Here is a 7,875-nt window from a genome sequence, read left to right on the forward strand (position 1 = left end):
CCAGCTTTCTGAGGATCCCAGCAAATGTACTAGGAATTCAGGAACCTGACGCAGTCTTTTGAATTAATCTGGAAGGACCTTATGGTCAATCTCTTTCATTGCTGCCAACACAGAGGAGCAATTCCACATCCTGGCAGAAGCACGAACCTTGCAGATGCCCTTCATGATTCCTAGCCTATCCAATAGGAATGATGGAAGTACCTCAAATATACCCCTATTTGAATTACCAGCTTGGGCAGCAGGGACCACATGGTCTATGCCTTTTGGAGGGCATGAAAGATGTTATCATCTGTTGGGGTTATTACTGAGGATGACGAGCTTATACACAATGCTTGGCTAGCTAAAATGTAACACAGAGATTTCTGATGGGCTACATTTAAGTTTGGGAGGGGCTTGGGTCTCTTGGAATGTCAGAGGCTTGTAACTGCCCTGATTGCAGAATGCCCAGGGGCCAGCCCTCCCAGAAGTTTCTGCAGTCCTTGGGGAACTCGGTTATCTATACATTGTGTACAAAGTTTAGCAAAACAATAGGACATATAGACACTTGCCTTTGGCTCTGATTTGATTAGTTTCTTGTAATTTCTCACCTTTAAGTCATACACCCTTTGTTTTTGCATGCTTAAAAAGTTATATGCCCTCTGTACACAACAAGCCAACTGAGATTTGTGACTGGCCCAGCACTGCAATAAGTGAGAATATGAGTGAGGCTAATGGGTCTTCTTCATCTGCAAACGTTGACCCCCATGCCTTCTCCTCTCTTTCATAGCAAAGCGTGGAGTAATCTTTCATCCACTGTTTCAGTGTTTGCTGGCCATTCCCAGCAATAATCAAGCCAGTGAATTATTACAAGGTTAGGGAAATCACCCAAGACCCTGAAACAGCAGACCTACGCCGGCCGACTCCATCTTGTTCTGTGCCTTCCACCTTGAGTGACTATGTCCCCGACATGCCCCCTTTCTGGGAAAATCGCAGAAACCTCAGACCACGCCTCCTCCCCTTGAGTAACCTCCCGCTCACCATTCAAACTTCCTGATCAAAACACGCCAGGCAACTTGCATAACCGGACTCTGACCCTTCCCCAGCCAATCAGCTGAGGCCACGACCCTTCCCCAGCCAATCAGCTAAGGCCACAGCCATTACCTCACCAACTGCCCCTAGACCCCTATAAAACCTTTGTGCTTTTGAAACTCGCTGGCTCTCCTTGGCATCTCACCGCTCCGTTGGTGCAGGTAGGGGATTGAGCTCGAGCTAGCTCGAATAAAGGCTCTTTGTTTTTGCATTGGCCTCGGCTCCCTGGTGGTCTTTGGGGATTGTGAATTCTGGGCATAACATTTGAGGGCTTGTCCCAGGATCCCCAAGACCCCCGAGGGAACCCCGACACGGAGAGCCTGACTGGCCACGGTTAGTGTATGTTCATTCCATCTGTTCTGTGTGAGCTCATTTCTGAAATTCTGGTAGTGCCCGGCGCGGTCTAAGTGGACACACTGGAGGACCATGGGCCAGGAGTTTCGGAAGACATTCTGATCCTCCCTTCTGGAGGGACGTGGATTCCCCTCAAAGGTCTGACACGAAGCGGGTTGCTCCCGCCGGTCGGCGCGAGGCCATCATCTAGCTTTCAGTTTTGCTTCCACGGAGTTGGAAGACTGTTTCTAGGGGCCCTCTATTTGTCTGTTTCTGTGTTTCTCTGTTTTGTTCTGTGGACTTACTGGATGGCCATTATGAGACAGACTCAGACTACTCCTCTAAGTATTATGATTGATCACTTTAAGGATGTCAGGGGAAGAACTAACAACCTCAGTGTGGAAGTCTGAAAGGGTCGGTGGCAGGTGTTTTTTTCTAGCGAGTGGCCAGCTTTCAATGTCGGATGGCCACCAGAGGTATCCACCGAGTCAGGGGTATAATCTCTCAGCCTAAGACGGGCCATCCTGATCAGCTCCCTTACATTATCACTTGGCAGGACCTTGTAGAAGACCCACCCTCTTGGCTTAAGCCCTTCCTAGCCCCACTCCCTCTGGAGCCAAAACGCATTCTTGCTTTTCAGGGGACAGAGAAGAAGGAGAACAAGAAAAGTCTTACCCAGCCTTCAACACGCCTCTACCCTGTCTTATGGGGGGGGCTGAAGAAGAATTATTCCCCCCCCCCGTATAATCCTCCTAGGATGCCAGAAGAACACCATCCTCCCCCTCCGGGGGGAGGCAGACGCTGTTCTGAGAGCAGGAGGCGGAAACACTCCAGTGGGAAGCCCGCCCTTTAGCAGACAAAGGGCTCAGAGGGAGCAATCCACCTCTGCCACCAACTCCACTATTCTGCTCCTGCGAGACACTGGACCCCCAGACGCGGAGGGGAATCAGCCCATCACTATTGGCCTTTCACCACTAGTGACCACTACAATTGGAAAGCTCAGAATCCTAAGTTTTCTGAGAAACCAGCAGGGCTTATTGATTTATTAGACTCTGTTCTTTTTACTCATCAGCCTACGTGGGACGATTGCCAGCAGCTTTTGCAGGTCCTGTTCACGACTGAAGAAAGAGAAAGAATCCTCAATGAATCCCGAAAACTAGTTCTGGGCGCAGATGGGAATCCCACCACCAACCAGGCTCAGAGAGATGCCTCCTTCCCCTTAACTCGGCCCCAGTGGGATTTCAACATGGCAGAAGGTAAGGAGAGGCTCCGGGTCTACCGCCAGACTCTAATGGGGGGTCTCTGAATGGATGCTAGGAAGCCACCAATTTGGCCAAGGTAGGAAATGTGCAACAGGAAAAAGATGAATCTCCGGCTGCCTTTTTAGAATGGATCATGGAGGCATTCCGCACCTATACCCCCATGGATCCAGAGGCTCCTGAAAGCAAGGCAGCTGTTATCATGGCCTTTGTAAACCAATTGGTCATAGACATTAGGAGAAAATTACAGAAAATAGATAGACTAGGAGAAAAAAAGTCTGCAGGACTTACTGGTGGTAGCCAAAAAGGTATATAATAACCGGGAGCCTCCTGAGGACAAGCAGCCTCACGCCATGGCGGCTGCCAGCAGTAAGCAGACTCGAGACCTGGCCAGAATACTAGTAGCTACCACTGCTGACTCCCCCAAGGAACAAGACCGCCATCTCCCGCAGCTGGCGGATGATGTAAGAAAAGGTAAAGGAACCACCAAGGGGGGGAAGCAGAGGCTGCAGAAAGATCAGTGCGCATACTGCAAGGAGATAGGGCATTGGGCCCGAGATTGTCCGAAAAAGGCCAGCGGGAAGGGAAGCAAGACTGATTGAGTAAAAGTACTAGAGTTAAATGAACTGAGTGATTAGGGGAGTCGGGATTCAGACCCTCCCCCCAAGCCCAGGGTAACTCTTAAAGTGGAGGGGACCCCTGTTGATTTCCTCGTCGACACCAGAGTGCAACATTCGGTCCTCCGCACCCCACAAGGAAAACTATCCAGCAAGAAGTCCTGGGTACAAGGGGCAACTGGTATGAGCCAGTATTCATGGACTACCTGAAGAAAGGTAGATTTGGGGCCAGGCCGGGTATCCCACTCCTTTATGGTAATACCAAAATGCCCCTACCTGCTGTTAGGACGGGACTTACTGACCAAGATTGGAGCTCAGATAACTTTCAGACAAGGGGGGCCTCAGGTCACCGATGGCAAGGGCTACCCCATCCAGGTCCTGACCATGAAACTGGAGGATGAATACCGCCTCCACCAGGAGGCGCTCCGAGAGAGGATAATATAGACAGATGGCTACAAGAATTCCCCTCGGTTTGGGCAGAGACGGGGGCGAGGATAGGACTAGCCGCTCACAGAACCCCGGTCCTGGTAGAGCTCAAGCCAGGAGAAAGTCCGGTAAGGATCAAACAATACCCCATGTCTCAGGAGGCCCGGAAGGGGATCCAGCCACACATCCGGAGACTACGAAGCCTAAGGGTACTAGTTCCTTGCCAGTCTCCCTGGAACAACCCCCTACTGCTGGTCAAAAAGCCTCACACAAATGACTACCGACTGGTACAAGACCTCCGGGAAGTAAATAAGAGGGTCACGGACATACACCAAACTGTTCCCAACCCATATACTCTCTTGAGCTCCTTGGCACCCTCCAGGGTCTGGTATACTGTACTACATTTAAAGGACGTCTTCAGTCTGCCGCTGGCACCCCAGAGCCAACCCTTGTTCGCCTTCGAGTGGCATGATCCGGAGGAGGGCCACAGTGGGCAACTCACCTGGACAAGGCTGCCTCAGGGATTCAAAAATTCGCCCACCATCTTCGATGAGGCACTACATGAGGACCTGGGTGAGTACAGAAGGGAGCACCCTGGCCTCACCCTCCTACAGTACATAGATGACATCCTGATTGCTGCCAACATGGCCAAAGACTGAGCGAGGGACCCAGGACCTGCTGGGTACCCTGGGGGCCTTAGGGTACCAGGTATCCGCGAAGAAGGCTCAGATATGCAGGGAGAAGGTAAGCTACCTGGGATATATCCTGGAGGGTGGACAGTGGCGGTTATCAGATGCCAGAAAACAAACTGTTCTAAAGATCCCTACTCCCACCTCCCGAAGAGAAGTAAGGGAATTCCTAGGATGAGCTGGCTACTGCTGCCTCTGGGTTCCAGGTTTTGCTGAGATCGCCAGGCCCCTATATGAAGCTACCAAAGAGGGGAAAACATTTAAATGGGCTGAAAAAGAAGAAACTGCCTTTAATCAGTTAAAAAAGGCCCTCCTAAGTGCCCCAGCCCTGGGCCTGCCAGACATTATGAAGCCCTTCCACCTCTTTGTAGATGAACATGAGGGAAGAGCAAAAGGGGTTCTAACTCAAGCCTTAGGCCCCTGGAACATCCCGGTGGCTTACCTGTCCAAGAACCTAGACCCAGTGGCTGCCGACGGGCCACCATGCCTAAAAATTTTTGCAGCGACAGCACTCCTAGTCAAGGACACAGACAAACTGACCCTACCTAGGACAGGAGATCTGGATCACGACCCCACACGCCATTGAAGTGGTCCTGAAACAGCCTCCTGATAGATGGATGAGCAACACACGTATGACTCATTACAAGAGCCTCCTACTCAACCCTCCATGAGTGCGGTTCCACCCCAGTGTGGCCCTCAATCCTGCAACCCTGCTGCCCGACCCGACCTAGGTGCTCCACTACATGACTGTTGGAATACTGGAGCAAGTACAAGGATTACGGACAGACCGACCGACTGGCCCCTCCCCGATGCCGAGGCTACTTGGTTCACTGATGGTAGCAGCTTTGTGTGGGATGGACACAGGTATCCGGGTACAGCGGTGGTCACTGAAAAGGACACCGTATGGGTGGAGGCTCTACCCTCCAGAATGTCAGCCCAGTGAGCAGAGCTCATAATCCTCACCAAGGCGCTGATGCTGGAAGCTGGAAAATGGCTTAACATCTACACAGACAGCCGTTATGCGTTTGCCACAGCTCATATTCATGAGACAATTTATCAGGAGAGGGGGTTACTGACGGCAGAAGATACTTGACCTTCTTACGGTCTTATGGCTTCCTGCCAGGCTAGCCATTGTCCACTGTCAAGGGCACCAGAAAGCTGATAACCCGGTAGCTAGAGGTAATCAAAAAGCTGACCAGGCAGCCAAGGCAGTAGCCCTTACTTCAGTCCCCACCATGACCATACAACTACCAGATCCGGGAGACCCAGTTTTACCAGACCAGCCCAAATACTCCCTGAAGGAGTTACAGCGGATCAAGAAACTTCCCATGGCCCAGGAGATAAAGGGATGGTGGTATACACCTAACAAGGAGCTCATGCTGCCAGACCGGCTCGGAGTCTCAGTATTAGAGCACATGCATTGGTCTACTCACATGGGGGCCCGAAAATTAAAAGACTTAATCTGACATGCCAGAATCAAGATTCACCAACAGGACACCAAAATAGAGCAAGTTGTATCTGCCTGCAAGACCTGCCAACTCACCAACGTGAGAGCCACATCAAATAAAAAAAGGAACCAGGCTCAGAGGCACCAGACCAGGAGCCCAATGGGAGGTTGACTTCACTGAAGTCAAACCAGGAAAGTATGGTTATAAATATCTTTTAGTATTTACGGACACCTTCTCTGGCTGGGTGGAAGCATACCCAACCAAGTATGAAATGGCTCAGACGGTGGCTAAGAAGCTACTAGAAGACATCTTACCCAGGTATGGTTTTCCTGCCATGATGGGATCAGACAATGGACCAGCTTTTATCTCGCGGGTAACGCAGGCAGTAGCCAAGGCAGTGGGGGCAAACTGGAAATTACATTGTGCTTATAGGCCCCAGAGCTCAGGACAGGTAGAAAGAATGAATAGAATCCTAAAAGAGACCCTTACCAAATTAACCATGGAGACTGGCGGGGACTGGGTGACTCTCCTACCATACACCCTTTACCGGGTTAGGAACACTCCTTACACCTTGGGTTTTACTCGCTATGAGATCATGTTTGGCAGGCCACGCCTTATTATTCCCAACCTTCGAGCTGAACTTCTTGCTGAGTTTAAAGATCAAGAACATTTTCTTTCCTTGAGAGGGCTCCAGAGGGTGCACAAGGACATTTGGCCAACCCTGACACCTCACCAGTACAGGCCGGGAGACTGGGTCTACGTCAAGAGGCACCACCGAGAGACCCTCGAGCCACGCTGGAAGGGACCCTACATCGTGGTGCTGACAACCCCCACCGCTCTCAAAGTAGACGGCATCATGACCTGGGTCCACACCGATGTTCAGCCAGTGGACCGCTCCTGGATCCAGAAGGACTTCGTCATGCAATGGGCCATCAATCGGGACCAACACAACCTGCTCAAACTCAAGCTACAGAGCATTCGACCCACCTAATATTGGTAACTCTGTTAGCTCTGCTTGTCACTGCTCATGCTGCTGAGAGTCCCCATGCCCCCCAAAACATCACCTGGCAGATCATAGACACCAGCTCGGGGACAATACTTAATCAGACTTCCCAGAGCCACCCCAGGGACACTTGGTTCCCAGAATTTTGCGTAGACCTCCAAACTCTGTTCCCCTTGTCACCGTATGCCCCCGGATTCCATGCGCAGAACCTTTATTTCTATGTCTGCCCTGGCCACTCTTGCTCGAGCACATGCGGGGATGCAGCTGACTACTTTTGGCGCCTCCTGGTCATGTGTCTCACGGGGCACATCTGGTGGACCCCACCACGCACCAGAGATCTCATTGTGGTAAAGCGGCCCAGTGGCCCCGACCACCATATGTCTGGGGGCATGGTAATCCCATAGTTATATCCTTTACAAGCCAAGGTAAAAAAACAACAGGATGGGAGGTGGAAAAACCTGGGGACTCAGGATATACGACCGGGTTAGGCCAGGAGCCAAAGACAAGGGAGTGTTATTTACTCTCTGAATGCAAGTGACTCCCCTTACCCAGCAGTCCCCCACAAGGGTAGGACCCAACCAAGTTCTAGTTCCCCGACCTGCCCCTACCTGGACAGCCATGCCCAGAAACACCCAGGCCCCAGCCACACCACCCTCCACATCCCCTGTCCCTACCAGAGCGTCACCCGCATCTCCTGCCCCGGGTCACAACTTACTATCTGATGCAAACCTCCTGTGGAGCAAGGTTGTCGGAGCATACCATGTACTAAACACTTCTAGGCCCAACCTGACCAAGTCCTGTTGGCTCTGTCTAGATGTCCGGCCCCCATATTACGAAGGTATTGACATTACAGGCAATTATAAAACAGCCTCCAACTCTAGCTCCTGCAGATGGCAGCAGGCTACTGCAAGACTAACCCTCCAGGCGGTAACAGGGCAAGGCACTTTTATAGGCCACGTACCCCCTGAGCAGTCACATCTCTGTAACGAAACCCAAACAGTTCCCAGGAATACAGTGTATCTACTCCCTCCC

General features: G+C 51.5%; 1 long non-coding RNA gene across 1 annotated transcript in view; it reads left to right on the top strand.

The window, feature by feature from the left end:
• The window catches only part of LOC144612754 (uncharacterized), a 90,341-nt gene extending 85,900 nt beyond the window's left edge, over positions 1 to 4,441 (top strand). Inside the window, exons 3-4 of the long non-coding RNA XR_013555926.2 lie at positions 2,474 to 2,657; positions 4,114 to 4,441. This is a non-coding gene — a long non-coding RNA (uncharacterized LOC144612754). The remainder of the gene's footprint in view (positions 1 to 2,473; positions 2,658 to 4,113) is intronic.
• Positions 4,442 to 7,875: the final 3,434 nt, after the last annotated feature.

The sequence above is a fragment of the Panthera onca genome, chromosome B3 (assembly GCF_046562875.1).
Source record: "Panthera onca isolate mPanOnc1 chromosome B3, mPanOnc1 haplotype 2, whole genome shotgun sequence".
Classification (NCBI taxonomy): Eukaryota; Metazoa; Chordata; class Mammalia; order Carnivora; family Felidae; genus Panthera; species Panthera onca.